Source organism: Canis lupus, chromosome 1 (assembly GCF_048164855.1).
Source record: "Canis lupus baileyi chromosome 1, mCanLup2.hap1, whole genome shotgun sequence".
Lineage (NCBI taxonomy): Eukaryota > Metazoa > Chordata > Mammalia > Carnivora > Canidae > Canis > Canis lupus.
In genome coordinates this window covers 38,861,593-38,881,161 of record NC_132838.1, presented here as the reverse complement: position 1 = coordinate 38,881,161, position 19,569 = coordinate 38,861,593, and the positions used below count along the sequence as shown (strand labels likewise).

The 19,569-nt window shown below is 36.6% G+C and overlaps 1 pseudogene; it reads left to right on the top strand.

The window, feature by feature from the left end:
• The window catches only part of LOC140633861 (DDB1- and CUL4-associated factor 13 pseudogene), a 209,846-nt pseudogene extending 191,465 nt beyond the window's left edge, over positions 1-18,381 (top strand).
• Positions 18,382-19,569: the final 1,188 nt, after the last annotated feature.

The following is a 19,569-nucleotide window of genomic DNA, read 5'->3' as shown; positions in this document are numbered from 1 at the left end:
GCTTTTGCTTTGAAGACTTCTCTGCTCTCCTGCCCTGAAGAACTCAGTTGGGCAAAGTGGAAATGCCGTGATCTTTTCCTTTTTCCTCAAAGCCTTATGCATATCCTTTTTCCTTTGTCCTCCCTGGTCCTACAACCCCTATCAGACATCCAGAGATGAAGACATAGCAACAAACGAAACATCTTGCTTCAAATCCCACCAAGACTAAGAAGACGCAGAAGGAGGAGAGATTTTGTAATCTCCTGATTCTTTCCTCCCAAAGGTTCCACTTGGCCAACCCTGAGCATGGATTTGCCGAGCATGACTGTAGAGGTTCATTTGGATCCTTGATAGAGCTTTCATATCTGTATTTCCTGTGGAGATTAGAGTGAAAGGTCAGGGTGAATGAAGCATGAACTTTAGAATTGGAAAACCTGTCTGGATTTACCACTTACTGGTAACAAATACTTCTCGAAACTTCTGTTTTCTCATCTGTAAATGGGCATAAAACACCTGATGGGGTGGTTCTGAAAATTCAGTGAAAGGATATAAACAAAGAAACAAAAAACTACCACATAATACTTCATTAAATTCTGCCCTCCCGCTACTTCCTGTAGTGATGGCCTCTTCCCCCATTTCTCACACACTTTCGTGCCTTGTGATTAACTTGTTATCAATTAAAATTATGGCAGAAAAGAATCTATTATGAGTTATTTCCATAATTTCTTGAAATATACTATCTTTAATAGTAAAACAAATGCTTTATTCTGTATTTAAAATGCTTCAAGCATTTTATGCTTTTGAAATACTTTTGAATGCTTTAGAAATCAAAATGTTGCAGGAACCACTTACTATAATCTCTCTTCTGCTTGATCCATCCATTCTTTAGAAGCTGTCTCCTCAGACATGTATTTTTTCCTGACCTTTCTTCCTATGCCTGGTAAAATCAGCATTCCTCTGAAACTTCTTTGAACCATGCACATTACCCCTATTTAAACATATGCCTCAAGCGAGTATAATTGTGTATGACATATCTGCCTTCCTTCCCGGACTGAGAACTCCTTATGGAATGTCCATTGACATTGGTTCTTCCTCTTGGGCTCATTATGCCCTTTTCTGCCACAGACTAAGCCAAGTCACCCCCTTGGCTTCCAAGTGCTCCGCTACAACAGCTCTTGTATTGCCATAATCTTCTGGAAGTTTCTTCATGTTTTTGATCATTCTACATTCATCCACCTTAAAATGTTTCTGTCCTGTGACCAATCCAATAGCTAAGCTATATAAGTAGCAACCAGCTAATATAATGAAACCATCCATGACAAAATGCTATCAGGCAGAGGTTTGAAATGCACCTTCTATGTAATACATGGTATATACTAATATTTGTCTTAAAATGTAACCACTGAAGTCTCTATCAGACATTGTACTTGGCTAATGAGACTCTTTCCCTCTTAAATATCATCCTATATTATAGGGCTAGCTCTGATGCCAAATTGTCTCAGATTACATTTCTATTACTTTTTGATGGTATCATCTTGAGCAAGTTAACTTCTCTGTGTTTTGTATATAAAGTGAGCTTGCACATACATATATAAACTTGGGATAAAAACAGAAGTTACTTTATAGTGTTATCATGATGTTTAATTGATTTAATGCATACAATGTGGTTTAAAAATGTACTTGGCATGCAATAGGCCCTCTATAACTATAAAGCCTATGCCACTCTTTGCACATGAGATGCCTGACTATAGCGTTGTAATTTGATATAGTGAGAGACACACTTAAGAAAATATTTTCTTAAACTCGCCATTCCATAGCCACAAATTATATGGCACAGAGAACTTGAAAGCGAATGCATTTCTATTAATCCCATTTCCTATGACATGGATAGATAAGTAGGTAGATAGATAGACACATACAACAGACACACATACACATATGTGCTGGATGTTGTGTTTGAAAGAACACTGAATTAGGAATTAGAGGATTCATGTGCATGTCACCATCACTCACCATAAGTACAAACACAAAGTCTTAGAGCTCCATATTACCTCCAGGAAGACAGAACTGACTGCCTTCCAAACTCAGAGGCTGTTGTGGAGACCAAATCGGTTAAAAAATAAATCCCTCGGTAAATTGTAAAGTGCCCTACAAACAGGAGGCATCCTCCCATTAACCTGTGAATTTTTCCAGAAAGAGGGCAGCTCTTATCAGTGTTTGCCAAACAGTAAATGTTCACTAGATTTGTGCAGTATGAATTCTTAAGGAGAGGAAACTTGCACCAGGTAAGGAAAATATTTAAAATTTATGAGACTTGATATGAATAGTAAAACAGAAACTTTTAAGTTGTTATGCATTTTTTTGTTTCCATGATGTTTAAAAAGAATTGTTTTCAAGCATAGGGAAATGTTTAAGGGAAGCTTTTGCTTACAGTATTACCTGCAATAATTTTCTGTAGTCACATGAGTACATGTTTTTCTTCTCATTGTGGTTGGCTCTGGAACTCACTTACTTCAAACTACTGCAGTGTCCCAGAGATAGCAGTGCTCAGTATTTGCTTGTTGAATAAATGAATGAATGGGCAAGTGAAAATTTTCTATATTCAGCAAAATGAACAAACTCAAATTATTTATAGAAATCCTACACCCCTTAACTATTCATTTCTTAACAATTTTTTTGTTTGCTTTGATTTTTTTTTTAAGAAGACTACTACAAAAACACAAGTCTTTCTTTAGTCTGGTTATCATGAAAATTCTTTTATATCAATTGTGGTGTTAGCAAATTCACAAACTTAATTACTGCTTTCTTAACTGTGATTTGTTTACTGCTGCAAAGTCACAACATATCAAATTCTTGTCTGCCTTAGTCCCCAGATAACATTCACGGAGAATTAGATGCTACCTCAGAGATATCTGTACATGAGCCTTGGTTATTGAAGGAAAAAGGTATTCATCAAATTTCATGTTGAGAGCAAAAAAAAATAAAACTATGGATGATATCAAATATAATTGATTTAATCAGCATCGATCATTTTCAAATTCAGTAGATAAATCCACCCTCCTAAATCAATTGAAAATCCAGTAAATGTACAATGTACAATTGCTTCTCATTATGAATTTATTTGAACATAGCTTCGTGTTCTTTCGTGTGGGAGAGAACGTCATAGATCTTACCTAAATTTTCATATGTAAATATATAGGACTAAATTTAAAAGTGTCTTTTCCGGCCAAGAACATGGCATAAATTGAAATAATATTTATTTATTATAAATGTATTATAAATGTATTATAAATTTATTATAAATTGAAATAATATTTATTTTCTCATACAGTGAGGTCTTAGTAGTCAGATTCCATACCATACAAGGTTCTTTCTGAGCCTGGGAATTAGAATCTAGACTAGCTCGTATATATTTTTACTTAATACTTAGAAAATGTGATGAGGTTTGTAGCTGTTCTTCTTTGAATCTACCCCGAGGCCTCCTCTGGGCACTGTGTCTTTCTTTCCATTCCCAAAGAAACATACCAAGCCATTTAAGGGATTTTTCCTCTTTTCTCTGTCATTAAACTTCTTTCCTTCAGTCCAAATAGCTTTTATGAAATCAAGGTTGCAAAATCTCTATTCGATGTGCCACACCCATGCTCAAAAACTTTCATTGACTTTATAGCCACTTATAAAATAAAATTCAAACTCCCTCTCTTGAAACTGAAGGTATCCCATGGTGATTGCATCTTTGCATAATCTGTGATATTGTCTAATTGTATTTACTATTCCATGCACATATGCTTTCTTGCTTCATGTTATTTTGTCATTCCCTCAAATTAGAATTAATTTCCATTCTGTCAAAACCCTCTAAATATAAGTTTAACTTGGACAGTCCGGGTGGCTCAGCGGTTTAGCGCCGATTTCCGCTCAGGGTGTGATCCTGGGAACCCGGGATCAAGTCCCACAGTTGGGCTCCCTGCATGGAGCCTGCTTCTCCCTCTTCCTGTGTGCCTCTCTCTGTCTCTCATAAATAAATAAATTATATATATATATATATATATATATATATATATATTTAACTTATATTAGTTATATTACATTAAGTTAAACTTATACTTAGATTAGCTCTATTCTTGACCATAACATTCAGAAGAGATCTTTCCTAAGAACTTGTGTAAGTCCTTGTTGAAGTGATTCTCACTAACTTGTAATGTAATTCTGAGAAGTGTTCCCTACATTTATTTTCTTAAGGAAATGGGATTGTTTATCAAACATTTGATAAAATTTTGTGGAGCTATCCAGATCTGGATTTTTCTTTTTGTTTTTATTTCTCTGAGATTTTATTTTATTTTGTTTTTATTTTTTTAAGATTTAATTTATTTATTCATGGGACACACACACACAGAGAGAGAGAGAGAGAGAGGCAGAGACACAGGCAGAGGGAGAAGCAGGCTCCACGCAGGGAGGCCAACGTGAGACTCATCCTGGGTCTCCAGTATCAGGCCCCGGGCTGAAGGTGGCGCTAAACCTCTGAGCCACCGGAGCTGCCCTTCTCTGAGATTTTAAATTAAGGATGCAATTTCTTTAATAGGTATAGGGCTATTTGGATTTCCATTTTCTTAAGTCAGCTTCAGCAATGTATGTTTTTCAAGAAATCTGTCCATTTCATCTAAGGTGTCTTGTATATTGGTACAAATCTGTTTTCTCAGTGTTTCTATTTGGAATCTATTTATTTTTCTGCTTTTAAGTTCACTGATCATTTCTTCTATAGCATCTAATCTGTTTTTAAGCTCAACCAGCGAATTTTTTATTTTATATATGCATTTTTTCAACGCTAGAAATTCCATGTTTTTTTAATTTTTTCTTTTTTTTTTTTTAAAGGTTTTATTTATTTATTCAAGAAACAGAGAGAGAGGCAGAGACACAGGAAGAGGGAGAAGCAGGCTCCATGTCGGAAGCTTGACACGGGACTCGATCCTGGTCTCCAGGATCACGCCCTGGGCTGAAGGCGGCACTAAACCGCTGAGCCACCTGGACTGCTCCATTTGTTTTTGTTTTTTAATAGGTTCAAATTCTCTTCTTATTTTGTTCATTATTTCTTTTAAATCCTTGAATATATTTATAATAGCTGTTAAAAACCTTGCCTACTGATTCCATCACCTCAATGATTCCTGGGCATACTTCTATTGATTGATTTTTCTTACAGTTATGGGTCTTATTTCCTTGTTTCTTTGCATGTCTAGTAATTGCTTTGTAACTGGATGCCGAGTGCTTAATTGTTGAAATTCTGGATTTTATTATCTTCCTTTAAAGAGTATGGAGTTGTTTTGTTTAGAAATCTACTTATGTGGGAATCAGCTTGATCTTTTCAACATTTGTTTTTAGGCTTGCTTAAGGCTGATCTAGAACATGTTTTATTGTCCAGCTAAGTTAGACCTTATGCTAACACATGGCCTTTCTATGATTTCTGTTGGCTATTTGTGGTGTGCATCAAGGTCTCTTACCCTGATTGATTGGAACCAGAATTTGGCCCAGTTCTGTGCAAGCTCCAGATGGTAGCTGAGTTCATAATTCCTTGGCGGTTATCTCAACCTTGTGAAGTGTTCCTAACATGGACAACCTTTTATTTCACCAAGTCTCAAGAATTGGCCTGTGCAGGTTTTTGGAACTCTTGCTGAGTATAATCCCTTCTCTCCATTGTTCCATCCCACTATTCAAAATACCCCACCTCTCCAAAATCTGATTAATGAGATCTCTGTGCTTTACATGGATTCCTCCTCTTGCCTCTCTGCTTCTGCCAGAAAACACGGGTCATGAAAACAAGCTTTTTCTTGTTTCCATTCTCTTAGAGATACTGCCTTGTGCTGACTATTGTACAACATCTGTAAATATTATTTTATATATTTCTATATAATTTGTTTATCATTCTAGCTGTGTACAGCTAGTCTAGTATCTGTTGGCCAAAAGTGTGGCTTCATATTCTCAAAATACAATTATTTTAATCAGAATTTTCCTAATTTGAAGGAATTTTCTTTTAGAAAATATAATTTCTAAGCCAATTTTTATATATAGCATATGCAAACACTTTCATTTTTAAATGAACTTATTCTTTTGAATGTTATTTCTGTGTAATTTTTAGAATTTATGACTTGATCCATTGATAAAATTGGTGCATATTAAATTTTACTGGTCATAGCCTCTGCAATCTACTATACTAATCTGCTCTGGCATAGTTTATCAGTGACATAATTATGGGTGAAGACAATATTATCATTCAGTCCTCATCTTATCTAATTTTGAAGCTATTTTTTTTCCTTTCCCTCTTGAATCATAACTCTCTCCTGATAGTCATCCTTCCTATTTAAAAAATGCTTCTTTTCTAATTTCTTTTCTTCTAATGATAGCTTAAGTGTTTGTGTTCTCCAGGGCTCTGTTATTAGGACTTTCTCCTCCAACTAGGTTCTCTCTGGGCAAGCTTGTTACTCTCTGGGTTTCAACAGTCATCTATGCTGTTGATCCCCAAATCTGAAAAATAAATCTTTTTATAAATCTCAGTCCTCTCCCTCCTGAGCTTGAGATGTATGTGCTTCAATGTGTACTGTTGAACTATGTCTCATACTTCACAGTATGTCCCAAACTGACCTCATCATCTTCCACCAACCTACCTTTCCTTTCGCATTTCTCATTTTAGAAGTTTGCCCAGCTGTTGAAGCCAAAAAGCCTAGATTTGTGTCTTTCTTTCATCTCTGATGTGTAACCATCACTGAGACCTATAAATTGTGTCTTTGTAAATCCCCACTCCTCTACTATTGATTAAGGCTTTTCTCATCTCTCACCTCAACTATGACAGTGGTCTCCTAATATGTATTTGTCTGTAGATTCAGGTGCTCTCAAGACACCCTTCACACTGCTGTCACTGTGAATATCCACAGAAATTCAATAATATATCCAACTCACCTGCTCAAAATGTATCTATTTTCCCCCTTACCTATGAAAAAGGGACAAAATCCAAGTTCCAGAGTATGTCATAGAAAACCATCTACATTCTCTCTCTCACTTATGTCAATTGTCACCTTCTTCCTATGCTGTTCAGAAATTAAGCTAATTACCATAAATGACAAGTTTCTTCAGCTCCCTGTTCATATGCTACTCTCTGCCTGAAATTTCCTCAAAATTCCTTTAGATTTCTTCCTCTTACCCTATTCCCTCCCCTTTTATATATTCAAATAGTAGGTCTGTCAAGTGAGCAAATAATTGAATAAATGATAGAGTAGAATTACCATGAACCTCCAGAAGACACTGAAAACTAAAGCTTTTAGGTTTGCTCATATATGAACTTATAGATGGACATAAACATCTTCACATTTTACATTCTGTTAGAATTTTAATAGTAGTTCTACTTCCTTAGTTTCTATTTGGCTCAATAAAAACATTTTGACAATTCAAATAAACTGAGAAAGAATATTTTTACCTACTCACTACAGAAATATTACTCTGTCATATTTAGTTGACATTAGACCAGAGAAGGCAATGAAATCACACACACACACACACACACACACACTACTATTTCTAAAGAATATTTTGCCATTGCTGATTTATTTACAGCTCTTAGGATCATTCTGGAGCCCCTATTTTCCATTATTTGGGGATAAAAGAAATGCAGAATCTGTGCTGGTGGTACCAGTACTTGGTTACAGTAACCAAATTGGTTATAACCTTATATTAAGCACTTTGGCAGAGAATTTGATGAGAGGAAATAGAAGAACATATAAAACATTATACCTTTCTCTTCCCCATATTTCTTTTCTCTTTATTTATTTATAGCTATACTTTTCACTTTCTCATAAATTCTTTAAGAATAAACATCTGGCTGTCCTTCGCTTGAAGTTTAAGACCTTTCTTTTAGAAGTTGTAACATATGCTGGAAGAAAAGCAGATTTAAATAATGAATTTTTTTTTCAAATTAAAGTTTTTTCTTCAACTGGTCCACAGATTAAGTATTTTTTTAAAAAAAATCCTAAAGGATAAAATTTAGAGAGATACCTAAAGGACCGATAATATCAAGGAATATTAATATTCATTATCAGAAAGTAGGTAAATGGAAACTAACTGGAAATAGACAAGTCACCTGCTTAGTCAGTTCTTGCTAGAAACATATTGGCTATTCTAAGATCAAATTTGAAAAGAAAGGTACTCCCATGGATCAGTTTGAGCCATCTGGAGAATCACTGATGTGCTCTCAGAACATTGTTAAGTTATAATGAAAGCCAGTTATGTAAATTCAGAAGGAGATAGAGAATAAGAGTGAGAGAGGAAGAGAAACAGGAGAACACTTACCTCCTGTTAGTTACATAAGAAAGATATTTGACTGAGCATTTTGGTTCCAGTCTGTAGTTGTGTGGAAGAAAGAAAATTAGGAGATTCTGGAATGGAGACCATTCCATCACATTAGCTGAACTATAAATTTAATGTGACATGATGATTGTTGCTAAGCTATGACACTCAATAATATGGGCTGCAGGAAGAAATTGTGAGAGGGACTTTAAGGGCACATACAGGGAACTTGGAAAGAGGGAGGGGAAAGAGAACAGACTCCCAGCTCCCTTCCTTATAAACAGTGTTGATATTTCAAAAGCACACACACAATAACAGCAGGGAAATTTCTAAAATGAAGAAAAAGACAACTTCTTGTGATAGACTGGCTTACTCCTTGATGAGCCATGAAATTCTGTATTAAAAATGAATAAAAGTCATGATACTAAATCAGATTTTTTTGCAGCAGTGTTTTCTTTCTCAGACAAACCTTCATTTTACCAATTACCAGATTCTTTCAGGTGGGATAGTATTTTCAAAACATTCAGTTCAAGAAAAAGAAAATATAAAATACAAAAGTACAAAAGTGAGGCTATAACCTCAGAAAGAATCACCTTGATAAGAACATGTCTTCAATTGTGCATGACCCTCGTCTTACTTTACCTTTCAAACCAGACTCACTGTTTAGGTATCTTAGTAGGATATAACCTCTAGCATAACTGTAAAACTAATGCGTATCTGATACATTTGCATAATTATGGTAGTTGTGAATCCTTTGCTTTTGGAAGGGATTGAGAAAGGGAAAAAAGGAGGATACTAAAAAACTAGCAGAATATGATACAATTCTTGAGCCAGATGGACATTTGTAAGGATGGTTAGTGGAGAGAACAAAGACCATTAAACTTTGTAATAATAGAAGTAATTCTCATTGATTGGGCCTACTTACTGAGCAACTGTACTACATGCTTTGCATACATTAAAGTATATTTATGTATGCTTTATAGATGAAGTAACAGGTTCAGAGAAGCAAGATGCCCAAATGGATCTTGTATACTGGGATTCGAGTTCAGCTGATTCCAGCCTTGAGTTCTTGTCTTTCTACAACATTGCCTCTTCTGAATCTTGTAGATTGTTTACAATAAGCAAGTATATTGTAATGAATAAGCTTAAATATGATTATAAAATTCAAAATAAAATTTTGAGGGCAATAGCAAAACTAACACTTTAATGTATCATTTACAGTTTCTGAAAATTTTCTTACAACTAATATTTTATATTATATCATCTTATAGTTTCTGAAACATTTCACGAATCTTAGATCATTTGATCTTTATAATATCCCAGTGATAGGGGCAAAGTCATTATTTTCTTTACAGATGAAGTGACGGGAACTCGGAGATTAAGTAATTTATCTGTGATTCCCAAACTTGCAAACTGAAATTTGGATGCAGGCCTTAAGATTCCCAGTCCCAGGGAAGCCCAGATGGCTCAGTGGTTTAGTGCTGCCTTCAGCCCAGGGCATGATCTTGGAGACTTGGGATCTAGTCCCACGTCAGGCTCCCTACATGGAGCCTGCTTCTCCCTCTGCCTGTGTCTCTGCCTCTCTGTTTCTCATGAATAAGTAAATAAAATCTAGATTCCCAGTCCCAGGTGCCTTCTCATTCTTCTGGTGTCATGTGTAGTATAATGCAGGTTACTGATATAGATTCACCTACAGATCAGAGCTTTACTATGAATTCCCTAAACCAGCACCACTAAGGTATTTAGAGTCCATAGGGCCCATTTCAGTATGTTTGGTCTATGTTTTTATTATAATTTAACTAACCCAATGTTCTTCAAAGCCCAAATTTTAGCCTACATAACAAGATAAGTGACTTAAATTATTACTAGTAATTATTACTAAATGCTGACATCTGGAAAGTGTCACCTGAGAAACATGAAGGCTTTATCTCCAATAAATATAGTCATTCAAGAGCAAAACAACAGTCTGATGTTTCTGAATATCTTTAATATCATTCAGTACATCCATAGTCTGAAAGAGATTTCTCCAAAATAAGCAAATGAGTTTCTCAACAAAGGGTGTAAGTTCTACTTGAGCTGGTAAAATCCAGCTACCTGGAATATTATAGGCACTCAATAATAAATTGATATTTAATAAGTTAATGAATATATGACAAAGTAGAGAGATTCAGTGAAATCACTTCCTATACCACTTGTAGGAGATTTGCTATTTTCTAATGAAGTAACTTACTTTATTTTTAATCTGATCAGAACTCAGTATCTTGATGAAGTTGTACATTTATGTGCAGAGTATGTTAGTGAAGCAAATGAAAGACATAAATTATTTGTATTATTGTGAGAATATTTGTTACCTGTAAAATTGTGTGTGATATAAATGAATTACCAAAACACATGAGAATCTAAATAACTTGAGAACAAATCATCCAGAAATTTCTTTATTTGAGGAATATATCCTAGTCAAAGAGAAGGACATATCCTATATGTATAGGATGATGAAGAGGCATAGATATATTCACTTGTGTGGAAATTTATAAAGTGATGTCAGAACATTTTTTTTTGTTTCTTTTCTTAATGACTAGGTGCTTCTAAGAAATGAGACATATTCTACCAAAAACACTGACCAACAGAAGTGAAGTGGGCTGCGGAGGGAATATAGGAATGGAAGATGTGCTTGAATAGGTTGCACAAGTGATTCTGATGGGTTCCTCTTCCCCTGCCTCCTCTCTTGTTTACTTGTTTAGATTTCCCTGTACTCAAAATTACAGATGTACTAATGGGAAATTTTGCCTCATCAAGTTTTGGCCCGTGATAATCTTTTATAGTTTTATAATAAAGATACTAGTTAATCATCATGCCTTTTGAAACATTTACATGCATTTACTATATGTGCATAAATTCCACTTGTATCTTTATTAGTTAGAAATAAAAATCCACCAGGAAATGAATACCAGTCCTTTCAATTATAATTGTATGATCTTCATGGAGTAACTAAACCTCCTTAATTCTAGTAAAACAAGGATAGTTCCACATCTATGTTTCTTAAGAACATTAAAGAGCAAATAGGGAGGGTTTGTAGTATAATAACTGACATATAGTACTTGCTCAATAAATGTTCAATTGAAGTACTTATTCTTCTGCTCCTTTCAGTCAGTTGTTCCCAGTAAAATTTGAGAAATTCTTATTTAAGAGTTTTCCCTTTCAATTGTTACATCCCTGCAGTTTATTTTCCTTTTAAAACCTGGGCTGGGCTCGGGCTCTTGAACACAGCTGGACCACAGCTCCAATACTCTATGGAAATAAGAGCCTTCCAGGTAACAATACATTCACTGGGCACAGAGGGTGACAAGGTGGCCATTAATGAGGGTGAGATCAGAAAAGAAGTCAATGCCCCCAAGCCAAGACTAGGTCTTGGCCTGTCCATCTTCTTACCATCTTTTCTCTTTTCCTAATCTTTGCCTTTATTATTCCTTCTCTTCTCATATTCTGTCTGAAAACAGACTCTTAGTCCAACATATTTTCCTTTCATTAGTCCTTAGGAAAGACATGCTGTTTTGACCATTTCCATGTTAATAATGTGTTGCTGTTCAGCCATTTGGAATACGGATACATGTTCTTAAAGAATTGAATTAGCCCTTCCTTAGTTGGGGGATAGCTGGAGGTGTGGAGAGAGAATTTAATTCCTTTGCTAACCCAGCCAGCTATTAGGAGGAAATATATGTCAGGATCACCTTCTCAGAATTTTGTTCAATATCCTTGCTCTGGCTCAAATAACACTTTTCAAAGGGAACTTGTTTCTGGTTCTTCCCTGGAACCCGTGTCTAGTCCGCCATCTTCCAACAACAGATCATTGGAAAATTGCCCCTATTGTGTCAACTGGGATTTATCTTTAACCTTGGAATTCAGCTTTTGTGCTTGTTTATCCAATTTTCTATTTCTTCTTTTCCTTTCACAAAAGGAGGTGGCATGGTCTGATGGATGCCCAATTTAAGGCACAGGGGCAGAAAAAATTGATTCCAATTCATCCCTTTGTTGCTGGGAGGTAGAGGAATCATGAATGCTCTGTGCCTCATTTCCTCACCCAAATAATAAGGATAGTAATTTTAATATAACTTCCTCCTGAAATCTTCCTGCCTGGACACTTTCACTAGAGTCTAAATGCAAGGGTTGTTCTGTCTTGGACTCCGTGGCTCGGATGCCCCTGGTGGGAGTGATGTTTGGAGCACTCCAGTTTCATGGTGATCAGCCTTCAGATATTGCCCGAAGTACTACTTGGTGACACCCCCAGGGACCTAAAGAGATTATGGTGACTGCTTCCTCCAGGGTTAATCTGACAGCCATGTTTATAGTAATGGTCTCTGAGTAGATTGTTGGCTCTGGATCACTTCAAAAGATAAAATAGGATTTTGGTTTTTGAGATGATATTAAGACTAAGCATTTTAGAGTGCAGAAGAGAAAATAAAATTCTCATTTTTAGTACTTTTATTATAAAGTGGTAATAACTATGTCAGGATTGTTGTAAATGCTGAACTGATTAACAGAGCAAACAGTTATAAGCAGTTTATAAAAACCTAAACAAATTAGAGCCAATCTTTAATTCTCTGTATCTCAAAATGACCTCTTTCTCAGGACTTTGATTTGAATCTTATTCCCCTGTGATGAAAAAAAAAAAAATCCTCAACTTCATTCTGCTTTGTAAGGAATTTCTTTACCCTTTTCTATGCTTATCACCACATCACTTTTAAAATCAGCTTAGCAGAGCAACTGTGACCTTTACAATTGAAACCAAACATCTTCCTTTTTTATCAACAGGAGATTGTAGCTTCTGGCATGAAATTACCCAAGGTGATTTATTTATTTTTTAATTTTAGCATCTTAGAACAGACTCACCCAGTCCCACCTAATAGACATGTTTCCAAGTAATAAAGAAAAAGCTCATTTCAGAATAGAAACAACTTCAAATCTGAGCTGAATTTGCCTGGAGAACTTTGATTGGTTCATATCAGATCACTCACTTTACAGTAATTCCAAGTCTGTGGTCAGAAAATATGTGATACTCAGGTAGGTAGAGGAGACCCTCAATAAAACAGAAGCCAAGGGCCCTGGCATTCCACTCAGCAGTGCAATGAAAACACAGGCACTAATGAACCAGTCTCAGAATTGTCTTTCTGGGAATATCTGTCTGTTGCAGAAGGCTGGTTCTTCTGCAGAATCTTCTGAGCTTTCCTGGGAGGCTGCTGTCTGCTGTCGAAGGAGGACTTGCTGTGCTCTTGTACTCTAATCACTTGTGTAGCAACACAGGGTAATATCATTGTATCATCCAGCCAGCTGACAAGAAGAGATTAAGCATTATTTTAATGGCAATACATTAAAACTCCAAATTAGTCCCTGGAACTAGGGTGACCTCCCATGAACCTTTCCTATATGACTCAGAAGCAAGATGCAGCCAGGTTGTGGCCAAGATGGATTTTGAGAAAAGGCAAAATTTGACTTTTCTGCCTCCCTGGTTTCAGTAGATGCTGCTGAGCCAGAGCTATTTGACACAAAGAGAGAAACCAGCAGAGCCTCTTAATGCCAGATTACTAAAAGGGCTCGAAGGAAATTTATTTTAAATGAAAAGAATTACTACTCAGAGTGATTTAAAATCCTAATGGTAACCATGGGTCTCCCCTGAACACCACCTCTCTTTGTTGAGCACTTACTGTGTGCCTTCACCACCAAAATGAAAACCCAAGGTGAAAGGGCAGCCTTGGAGTCTTTTGTCCTTTGTTCCTTCCAAGTGGCTGATTGTATTTTTGTAGTTTCAGTTCAAGTCTGCCAATTTGTATTAGCATATCATGAGCCTAGTTACTAAGAAAATGTGCCTGAAGAAAAAAATCAGAGTGCATTCATGGTCATTAAGCTTGTATCATGAGCATGAATCAGCAGTTTTGAACTGCACTGCTAGGGAAGAAACAGGCCTACAAGCCAGCAGAGTGCACAGGAAAAGTCTCCACTGCCTGGGCAAGCTCTGTGGTCCAGGTACACCACATCTACCTCTGATGAACTACCCAAGGGGCTGGGGAGAACCAGGGCTCAGAAGCTCCTCATTTCTGCATACCTGTATTTTCCCGACACTTTTACCAAATATTGACCAACTGTAAGGGCAAAAAGTACATCTGGCATTAGTTATGTGTGAATCTTTATATCTGAAAGAAACAAAAATTCATGTAAAAGAAGGGAAAATTAATTTACTCTGATTTTCTTTGTGAATTCTATATGGTTGGTATTTGAAAAACTAGTAGTAGTATGGCTGATTTATGTCTTGCACAGCAAATGAACAGGAGATGCAAAATGATTTGAAAAATCCTATAATGCTAACAGTAATAAAAATAATTGGCTGCCTGTTTTGTTCCCTCACAAAACACCCTTTAAATCTTCATTTATTTAGTTTTTAGTTTTTAAAAATGTATGTATTCATGAGAGACACAGAGAGAGAGGCAAAGACATAGGCAAAAGGAGAGGCAGGCTCCCTGTGGGGAGCCTGATGCAGGACTCGATCCCAGGACACCAGGTTCATGACCTGAGCTGAACGTAGACACTCATCACTGAACCACCCAAGTGCCCCTAAATCTTCATTTATTACATGGGGAGACTAAGGCATAGGCAAGTCAGGTGGCTTATCCAAGGCCAGAGGAGTTACTTGACAGTAAACCATTCCTTGAATCCAGATCTCCTTTCCCCCCCTCCCCCCAGTGCTTTCTTATTCTAGCACAATTAACAAGGCTATTGGTCAAAAACTCTCTACCATCTGTCAGCACTTTGGGCCAAGGCTTTTATCTCATGGACGGTCAGTGATCAGGGGCATATGATCAGTTGCCTGCATTAAAGAGCTTCATTTCATCAGACTGTTTTCTAAGGAGTTACAAATTTGAGCACAGTTGCCTCTGGGAGTAGCACCTAAAGTAGTGGGGAAGTCTGGAGCATGAAATGGGATGGTGTTTTGGAGGCAGGCACAGGAGGTATGTGTTCTCAGGACTCCTGAGTGTTCCTAAGAGGAGCAGCAGGGAGGGAGATAGGCAATGCTTAGGCCACACCCCACTTTCTTGCCAATCCTGCCCAGGACATCCTCTGTGTCTGATCTTGTGTGGCGTCATCTTTCTTTGTCTCCATCTTGATTCCCTAATACTGACAACTCCATGTTGATGGGATTATTTTGATGGTCTATACAAAGTCAAAATGTTCCTATTAATGATATACTATTGATTTATACTTCTTTCTGCATTGGTGTTCCTGAAAGAAGTGAGGGTTTTATTTACATTCATATCAGGTGGCTATATGTAGGGGCTCCTCTCAGGATGAACACTAAACACCAATGTGCACCACTATCAAATTTTATATTTTAAAACTGTTTTCGTGACATTTCTTTTTCATTTTAGAAAAAATATGAATATTTTATATACCTCAATAGAATTATTAGAATATCCCCTCATGATAGTATGACACTCTTGGGAAACCAGATCTTTTACAGGTGAAGACAAATAAAATATGAAGCTAACTCACATATGACTTTATCTTGGCTCTAGCAGCAAAGCGACTTTATAAAGTGTGATTATAAATAATTGAAAATGTTCTTAAATATGGAAAAGTTGAAATAAAAGTCATCCAGAGGGGGGAAAAACACACATTGCCATGATTTGTGTACATTTCTTAAATGATTCATAGAGTAGAAGTCCAAGCAAAAATATTTATTTAGTTCCTTGTTTGTTTACAAAATGTTTTTGTCGGAAATAACTTAACAGGAGCTATAATTGCTTTCTCTCAAATCTAATTTAAAATAAAAAAAAACACAAGGTAAGATTCATCATCATAAATGTTAGAGACTTGAGGACCAATCATTAATACACCATTTCCTCAAAACTTACAGATAAGCACACATGTATACTTGGCCAGGTGTGCTGGATTAGTCAAAACTGTGAAGTCAAATCGTGCTCGTGCTGTGTCTTATCCATTAAAGCTCTTCTCTCAGGGCTCTCTAGCTAAGGAAGTATGGACACATCCACTAGTTTTGAACGGGCTCTAAATGGATTCTGATGTTGAGCAAGGTCTCTCTTGAGCATGGTCTCTCAAGTCACATCACTTGAGCAACAGAGAGGATTTTACTTGAGAATGTTTGGTGTCCTCATCTAAAATGTAAAACTATTAATTATATCAACCTCTTAGGGCTAGAATGAGGAAAGAATGCCAGCATGTGTGTCAAAGCCCTTTATAAATGTATAGTGCTGACAAAACGTTAGGTCTCTTTTCTAGCTAGAGGACTAGTGGTACTGGTGGCTAACTCTGCTCTGATGGAAGCACCATACTGATTCAAACATGAAGGAATGTTCAACATGAAGATCCATTTAAACCTATTCAGTGAGTGTGCATGGTCTTCACATACATATCTGTGGAACTATTGCAAAATTATTTCATTTATGTAGTGGTAAATGAAAACATCAGAAAATCAGGGATACCATCCACTTTCTTCCACAAGGTAGCTGTATAGCCTTGAGTAAGTCATTTAACCATTCTCGGCCTTGTTTTTCTTATTGATGAAATATAAGATTTGGAGAGGGGCACATTTACAAGATTTTTTTAAATGATTTTATTTATTTATTCATGAGCAACAGAATGAGAGAGAGAGAGAGAGAGAGAGAGAGACAGGCTCCATGCAGAGCCTGACGTGGGATTTGATCCTGGGTCTCCAGGATCCCGCCCTGGGCTGAAGGTGGTGCTAAACCACTGAGCCACCTGGGCTGCCCTTGTGGCAGACTCATTTACAAGTTTTAAAGACATGAAAATAAAAGTAATGTGCTGAGCTGACCTTCTAAAACTCAAAATCCAGCTCATTTAATATAGGGTAAGCCCTGAGAATAATCCAGAAAAAGTTGTTCAATTCAGTTTTAACTTCTCAAAAATCACAGTTTACCAATAGGGAATATGATCCCCTCCCTCTACCCAGAGGAGAGGAAATGCAGAAGGGGATATAGTACCTTGTTTTTCAATCCACAGGGAAGACATACATTTTTCCTGAAGAAACAAATGTTTTATTCAAACAGCACCATGCACATCTGAGGAATACTTACGTTGGTGAAGACGATGAGAACAATGTAATCTAAAATTTGTCTTTGAGAAATAACTTAGTACTTGAAAAGAAATGGAACCACCAGTCAGAAACATTAGACAGAATTTAAATGTTAAAAAGGAAGTGACAGGGGCCTTGTTTCTCATAATTCTGTTGGCTGAATTGAGCATCTCCCCCTTGGAAGTATACCTTGTCTCCTGTCTCTCAGCAGTAGTGGAACACATGAGAAAAGTCAGGGAGGGGAAGAAGTAGGTCAACCCACTGTGACATGGAGATGCAGGAAGAGCAGTTATTAGCAATTCTGTTACAAGGATGGACTTGGAGATTGTTTTAGAGACAGAGGCTTGAGGTTGAAAGGAGACCCATTACTATCCATCTTGTAAGGCTGAGACAGCCATCCACACAGAACTCTACACCCATCATTGTCTTCATCGTCTGGATAGTTTGGAAAAATGTAATATTCTATTCTGTGCTGGTTAAATTTTTGGGTTTGGTTTTGGTTTTTCAGTGGAGGGAGGAATAATAAAAGGAACGAAAAAGTAGTAAATCATTTAGGAAGAAGGTAGAGGCTCTAGAAATAGTCTTTGTGGAAAGAATATCAGATGATATGTTTACAAGAAGGTAAATTTTGTTGCAAGGGAAATGAGGAACAAATCAATATGAGGTAAAGAAGTTGCCAAATCATAGGAAAGAGGAGAGACAGAAACATTTTTTGGACTTGTCAAAACAACTCATTATTGTACGCTCTATGCCAAGGTCTTAAGAGTCAGTACATTTATTTATGTTTGCTCTTCAGAAACTATTTAGTTGCAACATTCATCTCTCCCTACAGACAACATTGCATTATTTCTAAAATACTTATGGTACGTACTGTGCAGATTATATTATAATTGGGCATATTTTCCTAAGTAACTGACTTTTTTATTTCCCCAATCTTGTTTTACTACGTTTCTTTTTCTAGCACTGACTTTGAGATTTTTCCAAATCCTTGGAGGCAGAATATGCACAGAATATGCAAAGACACCATGTGTGGTCCAGTTCATGTTGAACACACTTGCTGCCAGGATGATTAAGAGTCAAAAGAAATTGTACACAAAGGGCAACGTAGGAGCCAATATCCAACTTGCTTTACTTGAGAAGTACACTGCGGAGAAGTGGAGGGTATTCTTCTAAACAAGTGCAAATGGGTGAAGTACTTCATCATCAGACTACCTTGTGCTTTAGCAGGGCTGCATCCAAAGATAGCTTTAAATGCACATAAATGACTCAGGCTCTGTAAGACAGAAAGAATGACAGGACAAAGAGAGATCAGTAAATATCCTGGAGGGTTGGTGCAAAGAGAATGGAAATAAAAATTAAAAAAAGTAATCTATGTCCAGGATTGGATTTAGAAGAACGTTAGTAAGGATTAACACACTGAAAATTCAGAGCCTATATGTCCAAGAGAAAGCCGCCTTGGCGGAAATGGTGTCAGAAACGGTAAATAAGAAAAGTCATTCCTCTACATTTGTTATTAGTATCACTACATTTTTTATTGCAGATTGTCCTGAGGGAACTAAATTATGTATGTTAACATCAACCAGTAACAAGTTAATAAAATGCATGTCCTCTTATGTATAGACTGAAGTTACTTGTGCTTCATCAGATTGTTTTGTAATAGTATCTTCCAAATATCCTTGGCTTCAAAAAGAAATTGCTGTAAAAAATAATGAATTTAGTGCTCAGAATCCCAACTTTGATAACAGGGCTTGTAGTCTTTTATCCTATTCATTTAAGAAATTTTATTTCCCCTTATTTGTTGGAAGTGTTTCCAGTTTCTGGGACCTAAGGCCTCCAAGAAAACACTGCATTTTAAGACTTTTTGTTTTTTGTTCAACAGACTGCTCTCGCTAGATCTTAGAAATATAGCTGGCTGAAGTAGTTTTCTAGTCAATACTGTATTTGTAAATACATGTGATTAGCTCTTACTGACATTTTAAAGGTGACCATTGAGTAATATTTAGGGAGTCTCAGTGGCTGAGTACTTTGGTGTTTTTTTAGCAACCTGACCCAGATGTCTGATGACCCCCAGATAGTTGGGCTAATTGTTCTCTGATTGACTGGTTACACATGATACAGTCAGGATACACCTCACTGGACCCAAACGAAAGGGAACCCAGTGTCCTCGT